The following is a 26,093-nucleotide window of genomic DNA, read 5'->3' as shown; positions in this document are numbered from 1 at the left end:
CAGTTGGTGTCCCGAGGGGAAATCCTCTTGCCATCACTGAACAACAGTACATCAAACTGAGCTCGGCTCGGTTTGAAGCACTGCTGAAAGCCTCCGTCATCCAGGTATAGTTTTGATGAACTCACAGAGCTGGGTGCTCACAGACACGGCGCCGAACGAATATACTCTGTTTTTTAACCTTCCTAAAGCCTATACAGCCCAGCTACTCTCACAGTAAAATTCATGTTAGCCATTTAGCAATAAAGGTAGAATCACTGGGCAGACAGAACCCTGCCCATGATGCAAATCCGCATCTATTGTGAAGTGAATTTGAAGTGCGAATGAAGCGTGTAAACTCAAAATGTTTACGCGTCTATTCACATGCAAATAACACTATTTATTCACACGTGTGCCACATCTGGTGTGAACACAGTATCAGATGGAAATGCAAATTTAAAAAAAAAAACTGTCAAGGGTTTTTTTTTTTTCTTTGATGGGTAGATCTTGCATTTCAGCAAGGCCAAGGTTAGGGATCTTGGGCTAAAAAAGGTTGGTGACCACTGTCTTATGTTTACAAGCCAAATAACAACTTTTAGTGCCATTTAGCATCATTTCTTTAGTGTATTACAATGAATACAATTGTAAACAACCCTGTTACTTCATTTTTTCATGAAAAACACATTCAACCTGCCTTCAAATTCCAGTATCAGTTCATGTTTTTAAATTTGTACAAAAATTTATTCACTACTCCAAAAATTAAGAGTAAATGTAAGAGTAAAGAGTAAAATGTTTTTTACTCCAAAAGTAAAAAATAAAAAAAGTTTTTAGATTTTAAATATATATAGTAGTTGTTTTATTACTATATTGGATTATATATTTATCTGTTCTGACAAAACAATCATCTGAATGAAAACTACCACAATTGGAAATCAGTCATTCTGATATGTTGAATCTTAATAATTCATAATTTTACTTACTACATTTTCTCCATTTACTTTTTACATTTATTCGCTTACCACAGCTGCCCCAATGTTAATGCCATGTTTAACCTTTATGAATTTGAATATAAATATATATATATATATATATATATATAAATATATAGAAATAAAAAATATGAAACTGTTTAAAGTTTGGAGATGCTTAAATTTTATATTCAAATTTGATATTTGCAAACCCAAATTTGTCAAAAACTGTAAAAAACAAACAAACATATAACTTAAAATTCCTGAAACTTAGGCATTGACCATTATTATTGCAATTGCTCAGTTTAGCCATTAACTCTTTATTTTTATACCCCCTCCCCCCTCAAAAAAAGTGTTTTCATTTCTTCATTAGTCTGACAGTAACTACCTGAGCACATGTTCTAGCTCTCATCTTCCCCCGTTGTACACAAACAAGCAATGAAACCCTGTCAAGGCATAGGCGAGTGGTGTGAGGATGTATTTTCCATGTGTGTGTGTGTGTGTGTGTGTGTGTGTGTGTTCATGTAAAGCGGGGGAAAGAGGATGCCTGCAGAATCCCGAATAGCAAGGCTGTCAGTCAGACAAGTGTTGGAGAGCTTGTTGGGCTCTGATAAGTGCGTTTATGGAAAAAGCCATGCTGCCTTTATCTCCTCATTGCAGGTTAGATCACCAATAAAAAAGGTCTGGGGTGAGGAGAGAGAGAGAGAGGAGGGTGTCAGATAAGTGTGCTCCGTCGCTCTACCTGCCTGTGGTGAAGTCAACATCTGAACCGTCTGTAACAGAAATGAATTGGAAATGACCATAAGCCGCGCTCATCAGCAGCTGGCAGCCATGCGCTTCAATCCCACCGCCGTATCATCCTGCACTGCATTTCTCAGGTAAACAAAGCTCTGGCAGGTTAGGTTAGGTTACCTGCTCACCCACGAGCCATTACCCCTTTGTCTACTTGATCCAGTTCTTCAAATACTCGTTACATGTTTTTGTTTTGTTTTTTCACTTTTTTCCGACCCTTACAGCAGGGAAAATAGGCATTGAACACGTCATGTGTTTTCCAGAGAATAACATTTGTAAGGGAGCTGTTGACATGGAATGGAACCAGATTTTGGTAAAAACCCAAAGAAAACAAACATAAAAATAAAACAAAACATAAAACAAAACAAAAACAAAAGTTAGTTGTGTAATAACAATATAATGACACATGAAGAAAGTACTGAAACATATTTACTACTTCATATAAATGGCTTTTTTGGAAGCTTAAAGACGCCTCTCATTTGGAGAATGAAGTCATGTGAATTGCTCATGTGTGAGTTTTCCACAGACTTCAACAGAGTGTGAAAATCTTGATGGTTCTGTGGGTCTCATCTATCAAATCCTAGCTTTATTTTGTATTTTCTATTGGATTCAAGTCAGGTAATTGGCTGGGCCATTCTACAGCTTGATTTTCTTTCTCTGAAAGGAGTTGGGAGTTTCCTTGGTTGTGTTTTGGATCATTGTCTTGCTGAAATATCCACTCTGGTTTCATCTTCATCATCATGCTAATGTAGATGTTGGACTGAAGCAGCAAATATTCATTTACACTGATGAAGGGCAGAGGGTTTCTGAAGAACTACAGAGAGATTTCAGCTGCTGTCTGGGCTTTCACTGCCTTTCTACACCTTCCTTTCTTCATGTGTTCAATATTTTTTCTCTGTGTCATTTAATTTAATACATAACTTAATTTGTAAACTAATTAGTTTTATTTTCTTTGCATATATGTATTTATTTGGTTGTTACCAACATCCGGGGAAAATTTCTAGTCAACGGCACCTTTAGAAATATGTTTTCTGAGAAAAATGGTGACGTGTTTAATATTTATGTTCCCCGCCATATGATCTCGTCTGCTTTCACCCCATTTCATCCACCATACTGATGATATCTGATTATGATGTGTTAAAAATAAGTGTTTAAAATAGTCATTTTGAAAGAAAAATTATAATAATAATAGCAACAACAACAATAATAAACTATTATTATTAAATATTATGACAGTAATAAGTATATATATTTTAAAAAATGTAACGAATAATTTAAATATTAAAGTATGTAAAGAATGTGAACATGTCCCAAGATCCACAAATTACAATAATCTGTTGTTCAGTAAGGGCTAGTTTGCATTTAAATGTTAGTTTTGTTGGTACCAACAAATATTTTTTAGTCTATACTTTAGTAATAAAATTATTATTTTTATAATTTTATACATACAGTATTGTTTTTAAGTGTAATCTTGTGTTTTAAAGTTTACATCCGCAAATCCTACAACTGCAAACCCTATAAAAAATTAAACAATTTCAGATTTTACTAACATATACTGTACAACAAGAAACATTTTTATAGGACTGTTTATCAGTTCCTACAAAGCCTAAATTTTAATTCATAAAGAAGTATTTGAACTAAAAAAAACATCAATTATTCATTTTAAAAATATTTTTTAAAAATAACCCATAATAAAATTAATATAAAATAATTTAAATTCATAATAAAAAATAATAATAATGAAGTCATTCATTTTTTTTTCGGCTTAACCCTTTAGTTATTGGGGTCGGTACAGCGGAATGAACCACCAACTTATCCAGCACGTTTTACGCAGTTGATGCCCTTCCAGCTGCAACCCAGTACCGGGAAATACCCATACACTCATTCACACACATACACTACGGACAATTTAGCTAACCCAATTCACCTATAGCACATGTCTTTGAACTTGTGGGGGAAACCGAAGCACCCAGAGGAAACCCATGCTAACACAGGGAAGAACATGCAAACTCCACACAGAAATGCCAATTGGCCCAGCCGAGGCTCGAACCAGCGACCTTCTTGCTGTAAGGCAACAGCGCTACCCACTGCGCTCAGATGCCACCAACATAAAAAAATGTTTTATTATTTTTAAGTGAAGTTTTATTAACTCATTTTGAAAGGAGCACATGATATGATTGATCGTGGCTGGTCCCACATCAACATTCATCAATACAATCAGATGAATTAAAGTCTTCATTAAATAGCCCATTTGTCTTACATCTATTATCTTTTTGAGTTTTTGAAGAATCCCCCCACCCACTCCATCTCCCCCTTTCCTCCTTTACCAGCGGGAGCTCTCGAGAACAACCTGATCTTGGACCCCCTTCAATGCTATACGACCAGGTGGGAGCCCTGAGGTCAAGAATCTCCAAGCTCAGGGTTCTCTCCCGTGCCAAACCTGCAACTAGTATCAAACAATTAGCTAAGTGTGAACTCTTGAATTTATAGAAAAACAGATTTAATGGATTAATTTAAATTTTGGAAGCTTCAACTCATAATTAAGCTTTAAAAGGATAGTTCATCCAAAAATGAAAATGGTCTCATATCTGCTTGCTTCCAAACCTTTATAAGTTTATATTTTTCTTCTTTCTTTTTTGGAGCACAAAAGAAGACATTTTTAGCATTGTTAGAAAATGGTAACCATTGATTTCCACAGTCGGAAAAAAAACTATGGAAGTCAGTGTTACATCTTTCCAACATTTTTCTAAATATCTTCTTTTGTGTTTAACAGAAGACAAAACATCAGACAGGTTTATGACAAGTAATGGGTGAGTAAATAATGCAAAATTGTCATTTTTGTGTGAACTATCCCGTTAACATTCAAAATGTAAACTATTGGTTCCGATTTCCAACCCCTCGCTGTTGTTTATTTCACTTTTCCTGACCCTCATGACCTCTCCTACTCTATTCCCCCATATCTCTGGAAAGCTGAACCTGGAGCTCAGGGATGATGGAGTGTGTTTAGTTCACCCAGGGCTCCGTTTCTTTCAAAGCCGCATGCAGAAAACACTATCGGCTACTATATAGCCAAAGCCTGGCCAGGACAGGGGTACCGTGAGGAATCGACCGTAACCCAGCACAGATAGCCTCCCGATTCTCACTTTTAAAGTATGAGATTGTAAAGTATGGGTGGAGAAAAAAGGAAAAGCCCCATGAGCTAAAAAGCTTGCTGGCAAACATCCTCTCATAGCAGCACATTTATTTGTGTTTCATGTTTCCCATCTGCGGAATTTAATTTATGGGCATGACAGCGAGTGTGTTTGCTGTCCGCCACACACACATTCAGGCACAACAAACATGTTATATACTCAGAGACTGGCTCAGGTCCACGAGAAATCAAAAAACTTGGGCGAATAGGCACAAACACGCATACGGGCGTCACAAATACGCTGTTAATTTCACCTGGCATGAATCTCCAGCGATTAACTATCAGCTAATTTTCCAGTTCTTTATTTTTCCTGATGTGTTCTCGCATCTTGCTTTTTTAGAGACCTGCTGTTTTTTACACCGCTATCCATTTAAAAATCCAATTTATTGATTCATGCACTCACTTTTTTTTTTCCTGGGGACTTGACCCTCATGCATGGTTAAATATTCATAAGGCATTAAAAATAAAAGATGCACATTTTGTACGTCTGACTTGTTGTATTATGCTGGAGCAGCGGTGGTGGTGGGGGGTGTGCTTCACTGTGAGGTGGATCTGGCAACATCACAGACAAACACAACCATCATCATCATCATCATCATAATCATCCCATAATATGCGCACCGTTCATTTGCATGACACCGAAAACACAATGCAGTTTTCCCTTTGTCAGCACAATGACCTCCATGACTGCGTTCATAACATTTTGCTGTTTATGATGCTCTTATGGCTTCAAAATAAAATAAGAAAACATTTAACACTCCTTAAAACTCTCAGTACATTTTTCTGAATTCCTAAACAAATTTAATTTACTTCACAGACACAAATATTATTATTTTTTTGATTATATACATATTTTATGTAATTAATAAATATAAATATTAATTATGTAATTGTAATTTATTGTAAATGTAATTATATATATATATATATATATATATATATATATATATATATATATATATATATATATATATATATATATATATATATATATATAGCTGGTTCGAGCCTCGGCTGGGTCAGTTGGCGTTTCTGTGTGGATTTTGCATGTTCTCCCTGTGTTCGTGTGGGTTTCCTCCGGGTGCTCCGGTTTCCCCCACAGTCCAAAGACATGCGGTATAGGTGAATTGGGTAGGCTAAATTGTCCATGTGTGAATAAGTGTGAATGTGTTTCCCAGTGATGGGTTGCAGCTGGAAAGGCATTCGCTGCATAAAACAAATGCTGGATAAGTTGGTGGTTCATTCCGCTGTGGTGACCCCAGATTAATAAAGGGACTAACCCGAAAATAAAATGAATGAATGAATAATTATAAATAAATTATAATAAATAAATTATAAAAAAATATATAAAAGTATAATATATATAAATTTATATATTATATATATATACTATATATATATATATATATATATATATATATATATATATATATATATATATATATATATATATATTATATTATATATATATATATTGTTTTTTATTATATAAATATTTTGTTATTAAAATAATTGTATTAATTTATATAGAGAACATTTCCTCAGATATGCACCACAGACTTTCTTTTAAACACATTTTACAAAGACTAAATAAAAAACAGACAGACAGATGGACAGATGGATGCTTGCAATTATTGTGAATACAATACAAATAAACTGAAATTGAATTGAGAAATATTTATTGATGTCTACAAATCCAACATTTGTATTCAAAACTATCCCAATACTGAACAACAAATTCACACAATTATGATACTCTGACTAATTCTGATATCTCAAATGTGTTTTAATGCCTACATTTTATGTTAATATTTATGTATATTCCATGTTTAATATAATTTTATAGTTCCATAATTTAAATCTAAACCTAAAAATGCATTAAAAAAGACATTTATAATCTGCTATAACTAACTTTATCCAGCACAGTGAGGCAAATCTGGCAACATCAGACTAAACATCATCATCATCATCATCATCCGTTGATTAGCACGACACCAAAAAACCCAATGCAATTTTCCCTTTTGGCAGCACAGAGGCCTCCATGCCTGCCTTCATAACATTACGCTGTTGATGATGCTCTTATAAATGCCTTTTTTTCCTCCCTCTCTCAAAGCCAAACTGGAGGAAATTGGCTTCCATTATGGCTTTTAAATAAAATAAGCGCAAAGCAATAAGAAGTGAAACTTGGGGAAGCCATAAAACCACTAATTAAGATGCGCCGCGGCTCAGCAAGCGAGAGAAAGAGAGATACAGTCGAACGGAGAGTATTTTTTTTTTCCGATGAAAATCCCTACAGCGAGAAAGAAGGGGAAAAAAAAGATGGTGGCGGTAGGGGGAAGGGGAAAAGAAAATAGAGAGACGAGCTTTATTCCCTGGGTGAGGCTTAGTCAATCTGTCCTGTCTGGATCCAATATAACGCATTAAAACTGAATTATACAGCACCGCTCGGCGCATTCACTTTACTGGTGGAGGAAACCAGGGACAAGCGGATGTGAGTTACTCTTCTTTTTTTTCACCCTTTCTTCCCCCTCTCCCTTTCTCATCATTATTTCTCAGAATGGTTTACAAGGCCTGTGATAGTGAAAAGGATGCCATGTTGGCTCAGTGTGGGTTCTTGCATCTTCCGTGAGGGAGGAAGAGAAGATCCTAGGCTCCCTTGTTCAGCCATATGGACCAGAAGACCCTGACAGAAAGGAGAAGACCCCCTCTGTGTCACTGAAACAGCTTGTGGCAAACTATACAAGAGGGGCTTGAGGAACAGTAGGGGTCCCTCGACGGGAAGAAGGTGTTAAATGTTTTAACTACAACAAGAGGCTCCACGGGAGCTGAAGAAGAGAGGAAGATGGAGGTATTTAGGAGTCGTACACTCAGAAAAAGTCATGTTTAAACTACTTATTTAAAATGAGCTGAAACAACAGAATTCTTGAGTATTTTTGGGGGACAAGTTCATGTTTTAAGTTTATTCTGCTTACATTTGTAAAAACTAATAAGTTAACTTAATTCTGTCATGTTCAAACACAAATCGATTGTATGGAACCGAGGATTTTTACAGTGTACACTACCAGACAAAAGTCTTGTCGTTGATCCCAGTTGTAAACGCAATAAATAATAACTTGACTTCTAGTTGATCATTTAGAAAAGTGGCAGACGGTCTATTTTTTTCGATGAATCATCTGTTGCACTGCATCCCAATCATCACAAATACTACAAAAGACCTACTCATAGAAATCAGTCAAGTTCGGTAAAGGAAAAATCATGGTTTGGGGTAACATTCAGTATGGGAGCATGTGAGAGAACTGCAGAGTATATGGCAACATCAACAGCCTGAGGTCTCAAGACATTTGTGCTGCCTATTCTATTACAAACCACAGGAGATGGCAAATGGTTCAGCAGGGCAGCTTTCCTCAGCGTTCCCCTGCAAGAATGCTTTCTTTGCCATTCCAGATGACTTTATTAATAAGTTATTTGAGTCATTGCAGATGTATGGATGCAGTCCTCCAAGCTCATGGGAGTCATACACAATATTAATTCGTTTTCCACCGCACCATGACTTTATATTCTATACTGTACATTATTTCTGTTAAGTGACAAGACTTTTGTCTAAGTAAAGTCAAACTTTACTGTCCTAATTAAATCATTAAAAATCAAAGCATTATCATATTTTATTTTGGTAAAATAAGCGTAATCTAGAGGCCTTTGCCTTTCATATAAGCCACTTCTGATACCAAATGATCAACTAGACGTCAAGTTAGTATTTGTTGTTCCTAAAAGTAGGAAAGGCAACAAGACTTTTGTCAGGTACTGTATATCTAGTATAAAGATTAACAAGGAACTTCATATCCTGTTTTTTAGTCTACAGAAGTTCTAATTGTTATAAAATTTTATAATCTACTACATTATAAGACATAACCAATATCTTCATAATAATGATACATTTAAATTAAGAATTTTTGATTTCAAAATGACTAACTGACACTATTAAAACACCACAAGAAAATCACATCACATCACATTATAATTGTACAAAAATAAATAATTAACATTAATCGTTTTCGCATATTTAAAAAAAAAACAGCAACTATGTGAACCCTCAAATATTTTAGAAAAATATTATTTTTTACGTAAATATTCTTTTTGGAAAGGTGAGGAAAAGGACCTTTTGTTTTTCTGAAGTTTCACTGAATATATCATGAGCTGGCAAAGTTAACATATGGTGGAAAATATCAGGTGAAGGGTGAAGGCGAAAGTAAAACTCTGTAAAGTAAGCAACTTTTTTAAAATAACCACAAGTCTTAGTGCATATTATTATAAATTAGTTTAAGTTATTCAGATTTAAGCTTTACAGATTGTTTTTCTGATATGCCTTTAACCACTTAACAATAGAACTACAGAGGAAGTCATTTGGACCTTTTGTCATTTAAAAAAGTTGTTAAAAGAAAATATAGTACACCGACTTTTCCTAAATGTGTGTGTATTTGATTCTAATACTGCTATTGTGTTAAAATTACAAAACACAAAAGATTGCTGAGCATTGTTACCTTGAACGTCCATGATGGTCAAACTACGCATTAAAGCACTACTTTTTCCTGTGCCTTGAATATGCATGCCTCTGTTCCCTAGCAACATTCTGCTAACAAAAACATAACTTTCTGAACACAAAAACAGAACTTCAGACATGTCTTGCAAACTTTCATTCATTTTCCTTCAGCTTAGTCCCTGTATTTATCAGTGGTCGCCACAGCGGAATGAACCGCCAACTATTCCGACATATGTTTAACATGAAAAACCCACACGAACACTTAAAGAACATGCAAACTCCACACAGAAACGCCAACTGGCCCAGGCGGGACTCGAACCACTGACCTTCATGCTGTGAGGTGATGGTGTGAACCACTGAGCCACCATGCCACCAAGTGCAACATTTCACAGCAGAAAAACACTTTGGTTAACACTTTACTTGAAGGACTGTTCATTAGAGTGTCATGAAACCTTTATAATCATGATATGACACAAATATGAATGCGATTTCATGCACGCATATGACAGCTGCCATTAAATGACATTCATTTATTCACTTATTAAATGCAAAGATGACATTGTTTTTAGTGTTTTTGTCATGACAACTTGACAACCATTCATTCGTTCATTTTCCTTCAGCTTAGTCCATTAACTATAAGGGTCACCACAGCGGGATGAACCACCAACTATTCCAGCATATGTTTTATGCAGTGGATGCCCAGCCATAACCTAGTACTGGAAACCACCCATAAACACCCACATTCACACAATACAGACTTAGTTCAATCAATTCATCTGTACCCCATGTCTTTATACTGTGGGGGAAACTGGAGCACCTGGACACAGGGAGAACATGCAAACTCCACAAAAAAATGGCAACTAGCCCAGCTGGGACTTGAACCTGCGACCTTCTTGCTGTGAGGTGACAACAAGCTTGAGTAGTGAGGCCAACTACTGAGCCACCGAGTCGCCCTTGACATAACCAATTATATCATAATTATCAAGACAGAACAACTTGTCATACATCTTTCATAAACATGATTATCATAAGCACATCATGATTGGGTCATGAATTTTATAACAGCGTCATTCATATTTGACCTCATCTACAGTGGTACAAATTGGATTTGTCATTAAAATGTAATTACAGTAAATGTCATTAAATTTTAATGGCGCTCATCTAAAATTATTTGTTGTAAAACAATTTGAACAGTTCCATCAATGTGACTTTAATTGCATAATGCAAAATACTATGTAATGAATAAGAGCGAGTAACAGCTTTTTAAGTAAAGAGATTTAAACATTAGTCTATATCATTCTTTGCCAACTTAAGCACACTTAGCTTTTTTTAGTGGTGATTTGTATTTGGTGACACTGTGTGGTCCTGAGTCTGTCATTCAATATGATGGCAGCTAAACAATCACAGCCACACTACTGAAATTCACAACACACCAGCACACCAACTTCCCATTGCTCAAATTTAGTTTCTGAGATTAACAAAATGCATCCATAAACGTGGTATTAAGAGTTTCATGGCACTTTGATCCAACAGGATAAGGAATAAATCCCAAACCCACGAAGAACCCGCAGTTCTTTATCAAACAGATTAGAAGATGAGCTTTACTATTTAGGCATTATGGGAGATTTGGTCACAAAGTGTCACAGTTCTAATGTGTTGCATCTCTGTTCCATTTACTCTGCCAAGTGACTGTGGAGAGGTGGGTAAATGGTAAATCCGCTCATGCTGGAATGGATGATAAAGTCATATGTAATTCCTTTCCTTCTTGCGGTAGCAATCGCTTTACAGAAACTCCACTTTTTTGACAAAATGGTTATTTTACAACTCCCAAGAAGATAAAGAGTTAAGTTTTACCATTTTTTAATCCATTTAGACGATCTCTGCGCTTCGTGGCAGCATTTTTAGCTTAGCTTAGCATAAATCATTGAATTGGATTAGACCATTAGTGTCTCGCTCAAAAATGTCTTATTTAAAGCTCTTCTGTAGTTATATTGTGAATTAAGATTGATGAAAAATGAAAAGTAAATCTTTACCATTAATGGTTTTCGCATATTTCAAAAATATCAAATGTTTTTTTGAAGTTTCAGTGATTACAATATGGTGGAAAATAATGAGTGGAGGGTGAATGTGAAAGTAAAACTCTGTAAAGTAAATAACTTTAAAATAACTACAATTCTTAGTGTATACAAATCCATTCAAATGATCTCTGTGTTTCATGAAAGCACTTTTAGCTTAGCTTAGCATAAATTATTGAATTGGATTAGACCATTAGCATCTTGCTCAAAAATGTCCTATTCAAAGCTCTTTTGTAGTTATGTTTGTGAACTAAGATTGCTATATATTCAAGGTTGATAAAGATAGGAACTATATTCTCATTTGAGCATAATAATAATAATAATAATAATAATAATAATAATAATAATAATAATAAAGGAACTTTAGTGGCAGACACATTTGTGAGAATATTTTCAATTCAGAAATATTTTCGGGTGCTGCACGAAATCATTCCATCAGTCTTAGTTAGGGATGGGTACCGAAACTTAGGACTTTATCTGTACCGGTGCTAAATTATAAAAGACTGAAGTATCCATAAGCTCTGACGTCAATTACAGTAAATGTCCTTACAATTTAATGCCGCTTGTATAAAATTATTTGTTGTAAATTTATTTGAACAGTTGTATCAATGTGACTTTAATTGCAAAGGCTGAATACTGTGTAATGAATAAAAGAGAGTAACAGCTTTTTGAGTAAAGAGATTTAAACATTTGTCCATATCATTCTATGCCAGAGTTGGCCAAAGTAGGGCCCGTGGGCCAAAGTTGGCCCACTGTAACCTTTGATTTGCCTCCTCATCCCATCTGAGAATGACAGAACTGTGTGTAGGTATAGTGTCATATTGGACTGATAAAAAGACAATAAGCCATATATATTTTTTTTTTTCCCTGACATTAAAAATAGGATCCAAATCCCTCCCATTTTGAGGCCCACCACAATGTGACGTAGGATTGTGGTTTCCCCACCCACCAAATTGATTGACAGCTGCGAATTAACATGTCTCCGTAGTAACGCGCATAATCATATCAAGACAGGATGTGCACAAAGCAACTGGGATTAAAAGATCTGTTCAGCTCTCTGTGATCATCAATCATCATCAAATGTGATCAAGAATGAGTTTAAAACATTTTTAAACAGTGCATGTCTAATCAATTACAGCGATTTTACCGTTTTACTTAATCACCACAGCCGCATGTCAGTACAATTATAAAAAAAGTCGCTTCAATCCCGGTTTGTGGGTGTTAAATCCGGTTTATTCTATACATTAACATAACGGATATCCATACAGCAGCGGGTATTAATCTGTATCCTGTCACATTTGCAGTGCAAAAACAGTACAAAGTTTAACGCGTATGGCGCTGTGTGTGTGTGCGTGAACTTTATAACGACACTGTGTCTGACAAATAGGTCATTTGCAGCCAACCTGCATGCTCCAACTGTGCTCCTTCAAACCATTGTACATTCTTTCACAGGAAATGTTTTTTTTGTTTGTTTTACAATTATTGGTTTCATTTTAATTCACATTTAAAAAGTTATCATGTTAATGCTGTTCTTTTTTTTCATTTAAAAAAAAAAAAACAGTATAAAAAGTACCGATAAGAGTATCGTTAAAGTACCGAACCGATAATTAGTATTGATAAGAGTAGTAATACCATTAAAACCTTAATGATAACCATCCCTAGTCGTAGTACAGAAGAGTCAGTCTTTAAACAAGAAAATTAGTATAACTATCATTTTAGAGAAATGCTAATGGTCTAATCTAATTAAATGGCCTATGCTAAGCCAAGATAAAAACGCTGGAGTAAAAACATGGTATAAGTCAACTGTTAACTCTTAGGGAGCTGTAAAATGAGCCTTTTTTAAAAGTGGAGTGTGCCTTTAATCCTACTAAAAACTCCTGTGACTTACATAAAGCTCTAAAACTAGCATGGATACAATTGTTTTTCCATTTATCCAACAGAAAGACAAAAGACAGTGAGCAGAACCCCTTTGGCTAGAGAAGAGGAATGTGATCTGGACTCAATCCCGCATGTCAGGAACATGTGCGCTAACTGCTGTGCTGCGACTACAACAAAGATAATCTTTTATGGCTAAGATCTAGCTTTGTCAACCCCCCACCTTTTGTTGTTGTCGTCGTCCTGCTCTTCAGAATGTCAGAGGTCTCATCTAATGGAGAATCAGGCTGTAGGTTATTGAGCGACACGCGACAGCTGGATCAGTGGCTGATAACCGAGGGTCAGATTGAGGAGTCAAGCCCAAACAGCTCTTCTTTCAGGCCTGGAGGAGACGGATAATGTCTGATTAGGGATTTACTTTAAAATACACAATGAATTACACCACGGACAGCAACAAAAGCACTTTATACAAGTACAGTAGCATGAAAACAACAACAACAACAAACACAGCGACTCTACTGTTTTATTCAGGTGGGCAACCATAATCATTATGTAACAGTTTTGACAGTAATATTATGCTTACAGTCAAAGTCAGAGTTATTAGCTCCCCTGAATTATTCGGCCCCCTGTTTATTTTTTTTTTCCTAATTTCTGTTTAACAGAGAAAAGTTTTTTTTCAACACATTTCTAAACATAATTGTTTTAATAACTCATTTTTAATAACTGATATATTATAGACATTTAAAGGCTTAACTAGGTTAATTAGGTTAACTAGGCAGGTTAGGGTAATTAGGCAAGTTATTGTATAACGATGGTTTGTTCTGTAGACTATCGAAAAAATATATAGCTTAAAGGGGCTAATAATATTGACCTTAAAATGGCTCCTAAAATTTTTTTTTAAATGCTTTTATCCTAGCCAAAATAAAACAAATAAGACTTTCTCCAGAAGAAAAAATATTATCTGACACACTGTGAAAATTTCCTTGCTCTGTTATACATCATTTGGGAAATATTCAAAAAAGAAAAAAAAAAATTCAAAGGGGGGGGGGGGGGGCTAATAATTCTGACTTCAACTGTAAATCAATGATAAAGAAAAACAGATGAGGTATGGCAGCGATTAAAAAAAAGCTAATAACATGTAACACTGATATTGCAACATTAAAGCAATAATAGGAGGATTTCTGTACTATATTTGTACATGCCTAAATTTAGATGTGTTTAGGGTAAAGGTTTTCGGTAATATATTTTACAATATTTTGTTAGGTCTTTATTTAGGGTTTAGTATATAGGATTTGTTGTGATGTTTTTCTGTATTTTCTTTATGAATATGTAAGTTGTTCAATTTATCAATGTTTTTTTTTTTCTGTTGTTTTGAGATAATGGATTGGCTGAATACCCATTTACAATGAGGTTTGTCAATGATAATTTTTTTCATTATATGTCTAAATTTGCGATATGTGCACAATATTATTTTTAATATTATTATTTACATTTAAGTAAATAATATAAAGTACATAGAAAAAATATATAAAAACATATACAGTATATTTAAAGTATAATATGAAAGTAATATAAAATTATTTGGTCTAAATCTAAATTTTGATTAATTGAACATTTTAACCCGATTACGATTAATAAACAATTTTTTATTTCTCTCATAGTTCACTGACAATTTTTGTACAGTAAATATGCTCACATATTACAACTTAGAGATTTTTGAATGAAGGAAGCATTATTTGATTTTAAAATTAAGGAAACACACACTATCTACTACATATATATGATTATTTACTTCAACGTTGAACAACTGAAATTAAACACATGTTGCCTGAAATCAACTTTTCTTTTCTTATAAAAAGTGAAAATAAATAACTTGCACTTTTGGAAACAAAATTAATTATTATTATTATATTTTTAATATTTAAAGTAGAAAATAAGCAGTATCTCTTATAAATAAAATAACTCTTGTATATCCTGTAAATAATATTTTAAACAGTGCATTTCTTAACATGTTCTGTAAGCAAATATTTTAATATAAATATTAATTTTATTGTAATGGACAATATGCCGTCTAAAGGCTTTTCTGGCGGAGCTTTCAATCATCGTCAATGTAGTGCATACGTGCAATGTGTAGTTAAATTTTTTTTAGAGGTGCGCAGGTATGTGGACCACACCCGTGCGTTCGACGCAGAAGTATAAATAAGAGCCGGCTCACATGACTCCACAGGCGGTAGGGAAAGTAATTGAAAAAATTGACTTGGAAAAATTAGATAGATACCAGCCCTACTTCTAAATGTAAAATAAAATACTGTAAACCATTATTTTAAAAATAGGGTTTTCACATCTTTGTTTACCTTGGTTCAAATTCAAGCATGATTAAGGACTTTCTAGGTCCAACACCTTTACATTCAAGAACTTAATGCGAGACATTACAAGTGAGAGCAAAGTTAGATCCTATGATCTTGTGTTTCAAGAGTTTACACTTAATGCTTGATAATGTAAATTAGTGTTTGGCATGCTGTCCTGGGAGAGAGCCCTGAGCTCATAAGATCTTCGAACCTGGGGCTCTCTACCGTTTAGGCTGGAGAGAGGGGAGTCTCAGCTCAGGTCGGTCTCAAGAACTCCCCTGGACTATGCTAAGAAGGAGGGGAAAGAGTCAGTTAGATGGGGGGATTCTTCAAGATGAAGATGGCTAAGGTAAGGAAACGCGGCTATTCATTTGGATTCATCTGATTGGTATATCATGTGATTGCTAATGCGGGACCAGCCGTGGTCAATCATAAGCACGTACTCCTGTTGAAATTTGTTTCTAGTAAAAAAATAAATAAATAAAATAACTTCACTTAACATTGGCCATATGAGATATAATATTCTATTTGTCATTTTTATTTTTTTGTATAAAATATAGACTTATGTCTATTTTTAAAAACATTCCAAGGCCTTTAATTTATTTCAGATTCACAAACTTAAGGATTTCAAAGACCAAAAAAATGTATAATAGCCATTATTTAAAATAATAGTAATGAAATACATACATTAATAAAAAGGACACAGTCGAATGCACAACATAAACTGAGCTAAACAGAATTCCATCTGAGGGGAAAAAACTATGCCTAAATCATAAAGAATATATTACACAACTGTTACAAAGAAAAAAAGAAACCTGTTCTTAAAGGATTCAAACAGCTTCACCAAGAAATGTTTTTTCTAACCCTGAATGCATGAAAAAATCCATTATCAGCCAAAGTCATTTTAAAGCGTGCTATTTGATTACAAAAAAGCAAAACACAAAAAAAAAAGGCCACAAAAGAATGTAGTTGGCAGAAACCACTCTATGTTCAATCTAATTAGGTTTTTGGCAGCTTGGTAGATTTTCAAAAGTGAATACAAGCAGAAATGTCACGCGTTTGTTTTATTATTATCATTATGTTTTTTTTGTTGTTTTTTTCACAGAAAGTTTTGGATTTCAAGCTTATTCGAACAACACTCTTTTCTTGATGAAGTGTTACTGCTGATTCAATTATCAGAGGTTGAACAGATTATGTTGACTTTTGATCTCATTGTCTACATTTAAATGGACATCAGTAATCTAATCATTTGCCTTAATCTAAATAAGACAATAATATGATTAATGTGTTAACATGAGTTGCTTTTTGAATGTTCCTTTAATGCCCCTGTTTTACATGTTATAATATAGTTCGATTAACGTCATTACGTCACCAATCAATGCTAGTTTCCTCTGGCGTTTCATTCAACATCAGTTCATGTCCATCATTGCACCATATGTGATTCTGTAAATTTAATTTTTTTAACTTTGTGAATATTTCAACTGCAGTTAATTTCTCACACTACACGTGCAAAAACAGAAGATGACGGATACAAACTGTCAAGCAACAGGCCACCTCTGCTTTTCATTCATCATTTCATTTAATTTGTACAGCGCTTTTCATAATAAATATTGGTTTCAAAGCAGCTTCACAAAAGGCGCACATTACTGCATTGCAATGAAATTTGGAAACGATAACGATATTAGCTACATTAACATTAAAAGAATCCTTTAGTGGATTTAGCTAATAAGAGTAGGACTGGGCGATAGGGCAAAAATGCAATCTCGATAATTAATTTCCATATTAAAAGATAACAATATATATTTCGATATAAGTTGTTAATGCTTCCAGATTTAAAAGAGTATTCCAACAATGACTGAAGCGACAAATATTAGAGGGTTCATTAAATGGCACAACATATTTTCGGCTGATAAATTTTTGGTGGTATCTAATATCAACACACTTTTAGATTCCCATTGCTGCACATTTCTGCTGCAGTGTGATTGGCTCTTAGATCAATTTAGAGTAAAAAAAAAATTTCAGAGCTTATCGTTGTTATTGACATAAATTTTATTGCGATTCGATAGAACATTGGTCATCGGTCCAGCCCTAACTAAGAGCTACCAAAAGCTCTAAGTTTTGAGATGTTAAAGAGCAAGTTGGATTGTAGCGAGACAAAAGGTTGGTTAGATGATCAGGAGCTAGACTATTTAAAGCTTTATAGGTAAGCAGCAGTATTTTATAATCAATATGGAACTTTACTTAAGGCTTGGCTGATAAACAATTTTATATTGAATCGCAATAAAATTTGTCAATAACAATGATAAGCTCTTGACTTTTTTTTTTTACACAGTATTGATCTAAGAGCCAATCACACAGCAGAAATGTGTGACAATGGGAATCTAAAAGTGTGTTAATAAAAACCTGATGAGAGTGGCAGGAAAAATTATGGGAATTGAGACACTTGGTTCGCTAAAAGACATCTTTGAGTTGTGCCCAATCCAACAAACCAACAAGATTTTATCTGATTCTTCATATGTGCTGTCTTTGCAGCATGAGCTGATGAATTCTGGCAGAAGATACAGGGTCCCGTTATAAAAGTAAAATAGATATAAACATTATTTTGCTCCTTTTTCAATTAAATTGATCAATGAGCAAGTAGGGTAAGACGATAATTGGTGTGGTTGGCATAACAGAGGGCAGTGGGGGCACATTATATTTTATTTTTATATAATTTAAAAAAAATTATTGATCTTATGGAATCTTATTTATATTAGGAGGTATTTTAGGATTTGATTTTTAATGTGTATGCATGTTATATGTTGTCTGTTGTCAGCAGAACCTTTTTTCTAAAACAAATTTCTCCTACGGGAAACAATAAATTTTACCTTGACATTATAGATGTACCGAATTTTCAGCCACCAAAAAAATGTATCAACCGAAAATATGTTACGCCATTTAATGAACTCAATTTCTGTGGCTTTAGTTACTGTTGCGCTACTGTTTTAAAGGATTAAAAACTCATATCGAAATTATCTGGAAGCAGTACCAACTTATATTAAAACATATCATCACTATCGTTCAATATGGAAAATAATTATCGAGATTGCATTTTTTGCTATATCGCCCAGCCCTAACTTAACTTATGGTCATATTATTTTCATGTCATATTAGCAGCTGCATTTTGCACTAACTGAGGTTTATTAATAGAAGATGCTGGGCAACCAGCGAACAGAGCATTACAGTCATCCAGTCTAGAGGTCATAAAAGCATTAACTAGCTTTTCTGTATCTGAGACTGAAAGCATGCTTCGTAGCTTAGCAATATTTCCATCCCCCTTGACAAATGCACTTCAAAATGTCCATTTCTTCCATAATTCTCAAAATAGTCATCATTTCCCACTCAGGCAAAAAATGCGCTCTCTTGCTTGAGGCCATGCTCATTTATTCATCATTAAACACCTGAACTGCCATGTGTGCATCTCGTCACAAAATGTAACGAAAAGTACTACAAAACGTTAATAGTTTGATTATGGTGTTTACAAGGTTGAACTGCACTTCAATATTGCAACTAAAACAGGAATACCCCACATCTTAATTTGATTTCTTTTTAGTTCAATTATGACTGTAGTCGGATTAACAGTTGGCAGAAGTAGTCGGCAAAAACAGTCTTTACATGGTAGAGTCTTAAAGGTTCAAGAAACCCTCAAGTCCTTTGTTTTCATTTTTACATATTTGTGTGTGTTGAGCATCATTTAAGACAACGTTCACACCTGTCAGCTTTAATTGTGAGGAAAACTGGATCATTTTTAGCATTTGTCAGCTAATTTCATCTTCCAGGTTTAAAATAATTTTGGGGTGGGATCCCAATAGGTGACGAAGCGCGCATCTGCTAGTGAAGTGATGACACAACGGTTTCTCATTATTATTCATAGTGAAGTTTTCTTATCCTATGAGAAGACCCAGCTTCTTAATTATTCATGAGAGCACGTGCTTTCCGAAGGCAAGAAAGACCTGCCAAGCTGTGAGACCCAATGACTGGCATGCTTTTGTTTCCATGATCCGCAGGGTTTGTTGCATGTTTTACCCCACGATGCAGTCTGGGCCGATACAGCAAAACTGTTGGTTTGCAGCAAGCATTTTTGTCCAAGTTGAGTTGGTTACCATTTAGACACATCGTCTATATCTGTTCTGCCCTGTTCGTGTATGTGTAAAATTATCTGGCTTGCCAGCAGGGTTAATGGTTGGAGTAGACAAGGCAAGAGACCTGCTGCACTGCTATCCACCATGTCTGCATTCAGACCCGGTATTCAGGAGGAGAGAGGTCCTCCTCATTTATAGTGCTTATATAAGCACGATTCTCTTCATAATGATTTAACAAATTGTGGTTATGTGTATAGAAAATTATAAATAACAAATGTAGCAGGACATTTAATTACTCGGTTTATTTCTTTGCTTTTTAAATTTGTAAACAATAAAATCATGCGCCTCCTCACGGTTTGTTTCTCGTTTTGTGAGCCAACTGACAGCTGTTCACTGCCCCTCTTTTTCCTGTGCTCAGCTGGCCACGGCCACTCCTCCCTCGCAGTGCTCCACGCCCATCGGGCAACATTTTTTGAAGAAATTCTGAGGTAGACTTGAATCGAAAGAGGGTGGTTTCATGGCCTTTTTAATCGGAGTATTCTCTTAATCATATTAAAATCAGAGTATTGTAAATGTAAATGTACTCACAGACTACGGCCTGCTTCCAGTTTTTATTCCAGACAATTCACTGGGATGTACGACTATGTGCGATACTGTCGACTGCTGTGTTTACATTGGGGAGCATAAAGTTGGCATTATGGAAAATGTGCTCCAGGACACCAGCCTCGCCAGCAAATCTGCCCTTGATTCCCAGACCCCGGACTAAACCAACCACCCACCCCTTTCTATCAAAATAGGTCACTTCTAAGTGAAGCCAGTTGGCGAAGACAAGAAAACAGACTTCCTGAGCTAAAATAAACAACAAATGTGAGGGGCAAACATGAAGGTACGCTGAAGATGAGATTCAGAATTGTCTCTTTTATTAGCCACTTTGTTGTCTAAAACCCTAAAATGCCAAAATTCCAAAGCAAGCAGAAGAAATTTTGCTGTTGGGGAGTGAGAGCGGCATTGTCTTTAGGCAGGGTGTTAGAAAAGAAAGCCTGACATAGCCTACATACAGCCAGCCCACAGTGAGCGTGTGTAATCCACCCAAGACATAAGCTGGAGGGAGGGATGTAATTGAAGCTGCCTTGACAGGAGCAAGAGAAACACAAGATTGGAGATTTGGAGAGGATGGAGGGCCGACCCGGCTGAGGAAGGGTGTGTATGTGCGTGTGTTTTCGCGGTCACAAGAAACAGCAGATGGTTCATTTCCTCTGTTGATTTGAGGGGCAAGACAGACAAAGCTGATGATGACTTGTTGGGTTAGAAGACGGAAGTCTATGAGTCAATGCGCTCACAAGCCAAAATACCTTAGCATGCTCGCACGGACATTTCCACACGTAGCCAGAGTTGTCCTATCTTTGAGCTGGAGGGAAACGAAACGGAAATTCTGCAGCATCTTTGCTGCACGTCTCTGGGGAAAATGGGAGAGTTCAGGAAAGGCAACTAGAAAATACTGGAATAAAACATACAAACTCAATTTGTTGTATTGTGTCTTGTTTGGCAGTGGAAATATGTCAACATCCTAAACATGATTACTTTACTTGAAAAGGAAATGGCATGAAATAGTCTTGTTTTCATAGACGGATAAAAGTATACTGTACGTAACAAGAAAAACAGATTTTTTTTTCATTTGAGAATAACACTGTTATTTTGCTTCAAGCTAATGCGTGCTATTTTAAGAATGCTGAGAGATTTACATTGGAGAACAATACAAAACAAAGAAAAACAAATTAATTTAAGCACTTCATAAAATCTGGGAGGCAGTTAAAGAACTGTCAAAGCTGGTTTGATACAACTTTCAAGTCGACAGCGCTAAATTGGTGTAAACACCATGCAAATAATATGCGACTCGAACTGTGAAAACTGAGGCAGCCAAAAATATGACATCTTACATGTAGCTTTAGAAGCAAATTAATCAACAAAAATGACAAGTTGGGGAAACACGTGCATGAGATATCACAGAACACGTCTTGTGTGAATTAGTTGCGAATTCTGCCTTCTTATTTGACTGTTTTTGCATTCGCTGACATAGTAAAACACCTCTTGATATTCGTTCGCAAATGGTCACAGGAGATGCATTTCAAATGCATGACACTGCCAGGTGTGAACAGCACAGTGTCTCGCCTCAACACTTGTGACTGGATCACCTGGAGACAGATGTTACTAGTAGGTGTAAACAGGACCAGAACAGCATCCCTGGGTAGAGTAATGAATAATGAAAGCACTTCCCTGGTGATTTATTCACTGATCAACATCTTTACCAGTCCTGGAACATTCAGATTGGTAGATCATAGGTAAAAGGTTTGAGGGAGGCTGAAAAACACATTTGTAATATATTTCTAATATCATTACCCTCACATTTGATTGTATGAAAGTGTGCTGTAATGGACAGGGTTGTGGCCAACAGAAATACACTTATCAAGTAACACAGTGCTCGGCATTATTGAGTACAGCCTATTTTGAAAATTAATATTTTTATCCATTTCTCAGTAAATATAGGCAATGTATTTTGGTGCATTTAAACAAAACAGATTTACTTAACAGGTCTATTTATTAAAATAATATTTTAGTCATCAAACATATTTAGAAATTGAAAGATGACACAATAAAAGTTAAGCAAATATTGCAAAAGAAAATTACAACCTATAAAATTTCAACAAAATTAAAAAAAAAAAATGTCCTCCTTTTTTAAATGTGTATTTAATATTTTACTATAATATAAATTTGGGTGTTCTAGTTTTTGGACCGTTATCGTAAGTTATTTTGTTAGATAAGCTCCTGATTTGGCTTCTGTACTGATCTATATTTGTGTATATGCACAAATATAATATTGTATAGCTTATGAATTTAAAAGACTTAGAGAAACTTGTTCATGCCTTTATCAGCAGCAGGGTGGATTACTGTAACGGCCTCCTCACTGGCCTCCCCAAAAAGACAGTCAGACAGTTACAGCTCATCCAGAACGCTGCGGCCAGAATTCTGACTAGAACCAGGAAATCAGAGCACATCACACCTGTCCTCAGGTCTTTACACTGGCTCTCAGTTACATTCAGAATAGATTTTAAAGTATTATTACTTGTCAATAAATCACTAAATGGCCTAGGACCTCAATACATTACAGATATGCTCACTGAATACAAACCCAACAGATCACTCAGATCTTTAGGATCAAATAAACTAGAAATTCCAAGAGTTCAGTCAAAGCAGGGTGAATCTGCTTTCAGCTACTACGCTCCTCACTGCTGGAATCAGTTTCCAGAAATGATCAGATGTGCTCCAACATTAGGCACATTCAAAACAAAACTGAAAACACATCTGTTTAGCTGTGCCTTTACTGAATGAGCACTGTGCTACGTCCGACAGATCGCACTATTCTATTTGTCTCTTCTTTTTCATTCTTTTATAACACATTTTATCTGTTTTTATGCTTATTTTATTTTTTTAACCATTTTTATTATTTGTTTTTATTTTTCTTATACTTGTTTCTTTTATTCCTGTTTGTGTAAAGCACTTTGAATTGCCACTGTGTATGAAATGTGCTATATAAATAAACTTTTTGCCTTGCCTAAAAGTTAGATTTGTGAGGGGTTTACTCATATGCTGAGCACTGTGCATACCCTCATTTAATATGAATATGCACTACAAAATATCAGAAACCATTCAAAATAGCAATCAAATGGGGTAGGATTTAGGCAAAATTACTGACTGAAACATCTAGCACTTAATTTGTATTGAAAAAAAATATGCATTATTTGAAAAACACCATCACCATCTCATCAAATAATATGAAATAATTGGGATACATCATCATCAAATTAGTGGTACCTGATGAATGGAAATTGTTCACTTTGTCAGCTTCTGAGTTTACAATTTTAAAACCGTAAAACAGGTCAGCAATAAGTACGCAATTATGCTAAAAGCAATATATATACTGAGACACAGCTTGTTGTTGTTGTTGAGGAAAACTTTGAAGAATGTATTCCTGGTTTATCACATGTGAACAAAACCTGTAAAACAGCAGCATAGAGAGTTCAATTACCAAATGACCTATAAAAAATAATGAAACTTTATTATACATTTTGGCACAATTGTGACTTTGATTATTGTGGTTTCTGGATGGGTGGGGCAGAGGCAAAAATAAATAAATTAAATTAAATTTAAGAAATTAAAGAAATAATAAATACATAAAACTTAAAAATATCTCAAAAACAAAAACGAATTAAATATTTTTTAATAAAAACTACAAAAGTTACTCAATACAAAAATAATTCACATTGACATTCTATATGTCTCATTATTATTTTACAGTTCAAAAAATAAATGCCATAATTAAGAGTTAAATGTGGTGCCGTTTTCATGTCACTAAGATACTATTGTTGTTGTTTTTTTGATAGCGTATATATATATATATATATATATATATATATATATATATATATATATATATATATATATATATATATATATATATATATATATATATATATGGAACAACTTCCTCACTCAAAAGTTTCTCTTGTTCAATCTCACTGTGGGCTTCCTGTGAAAGTGGTTCACCGGGGGACCTGGCACACAATACTCAATGCCTTCTGTATACAGTTGAAGTCAGAATTATAAATCCTCCTGAATTATTTCCAGAGATGTCCAATAGGATTAAGATCTGGGCTCTGGCTGGGCCACTTAAGAACATTCACGAGTTGTTGTGAAGCCACTCCATTGATATTTTGGTGGTGTGCTTTAGGTCATTGTCATGCTGGAAGATGAACCATCGCCCTAGTCTGAGGTCAAGAGCACTCTGAGGCAGGTTTTCATTCAGGATGTCTCTGTACATTGCTGCATTCATCTTTCCCTCTATCCTGACTAGTCTTCCAGTTCCTGCTGCGGAAATCATCCCCACAGCATGATGCTGCCACCACCATGCTTGCCACTGTAAGGATGGTATTTGCCTGGAGATGAGCGGTGCCTGGTTTTCTCCAAATGTAACGCCTGGCATTCATTCAGATGGTTGTGCTTCTGTAAGGTTCTCCTCTCTCCACAGAAGAACACTGGAGCTCAGACAGAGTGACCATCAGGTTATTGACCACCTCCCTGACTAAGGCCCTTCTCTCTCAATCACTCAGCTTAGATGGCTGGCCAGCTCTAGGAAGAGTCCTGGTGGTTCCAAACATCTTCCCCTTATGGTGATGGAGACCACTGTGCTCATTGGAACTTTCAGAGCAACATAAAGTTTTCTGTAAATTTCCCCAGCCTTGTGCCTCAAGACAATCCTGTCTCGAAGGTCTATAGACAATTCCTTTGTCTTTGTGCTTGGTTTGTGCTTTGACATGCACTGTCAACCCTGGGACCTAATACAGACAGGTGTATGCCTTTTCAAATCATTTCCAATCAACTGAAATTACCACAGGTGAGCTCCAATTAAGCTGCTGAAACATCTCAAGAATGATCAGTGGAAACAGAATGTGCCTGAGCTCAATTTAGAGATTCACGGCAAAAGCTGTGAATATTTATTTCACATTGGCAGTATGGGGTATTGTGTGTAGAATTTTGAGGAAATAAATGAATTTAATCCATTTTGGAATAAGGCTGTAACAAAAAAAATGTCGAAAAAGTGAAGTGCTATGATTACTTTGCGGATGCACTGTATTTAGCAAGATACTCATATTCAGCTTAAACCACAATTTAAAGGCTTAACTAGGCCAATTAGGTTAACTAGGCAAGTTAAGGTCATTAGGCAAGTCATATGTAGACCTTTTCCAGAAGAAAAACAAACATTATGGGAAAAACCATGAAAAATTCCTTTCCCTGTTAAACATCATATGTGAAAAATTTTAAAATAGAAACAAATTTACAGGAGGGCTGATCATTTTGACTGCAACTGTTCACTTGACTCCAAGAACATGATTTGAAAAAAATCGAATTCCTTTCTATTTGTGGTTGAGACAATACTTCAAATGATACTTTCTGATTGTTTCTGCACATGTAACTCCGCTGTAAGACACCACCACCACCATCATCAACAACAACAACTGATCAAATAATCACAGAAGAAGCCCCACAGATATGGCATTCATGAACATCTGGAAACGCAGTTTGCTGATGTAACCGGCACCAGAGAGCAGCATCATTCAGGGAGATAACGATCCTCGTGATGGGCAGTGATATAATG

General features: G+C 35.3%; 1 long non-coding RNA gene across 1 annotated transcript in view; it reads right to left on the bottom strand.

The window, feature by feature from the left end:
* LOC130242106 (uncharacterized) overlaps positions 1 to 26,093 on the bottom strand; it is a 207,746-nt gene that overhangs the window by 113,765 nt on the left and 67,888 nt on the right. Inside the window, exon 2 of the long non-coding RNA XR_008838938.1 lies at positions 13,637 to 13,795. This is a non-coding gene — a long non-coding RNA (uncharacterized LOC130242106). The remainder of the gene's footprint in view (positions 1 to 13,636; positions 13,796 to 26,093) is intronic.

This window comes from Danio aesculapii, chromosome 15, assembly GCF_903798145.1.
Source record: "Danio aesculapii chromosome 15, fDanAes4.1, whole genome shotgun sequence".
Classification (NCBI taxonomy): Eukaryota; Metazoa; Chordata; class Actinopteri; order Cypriniformes; family Danionidae; genus Danio; species Danio aesculapii.
This window is presented reverse-complemented; position numbering and strand designations above follow the sequence as displayed.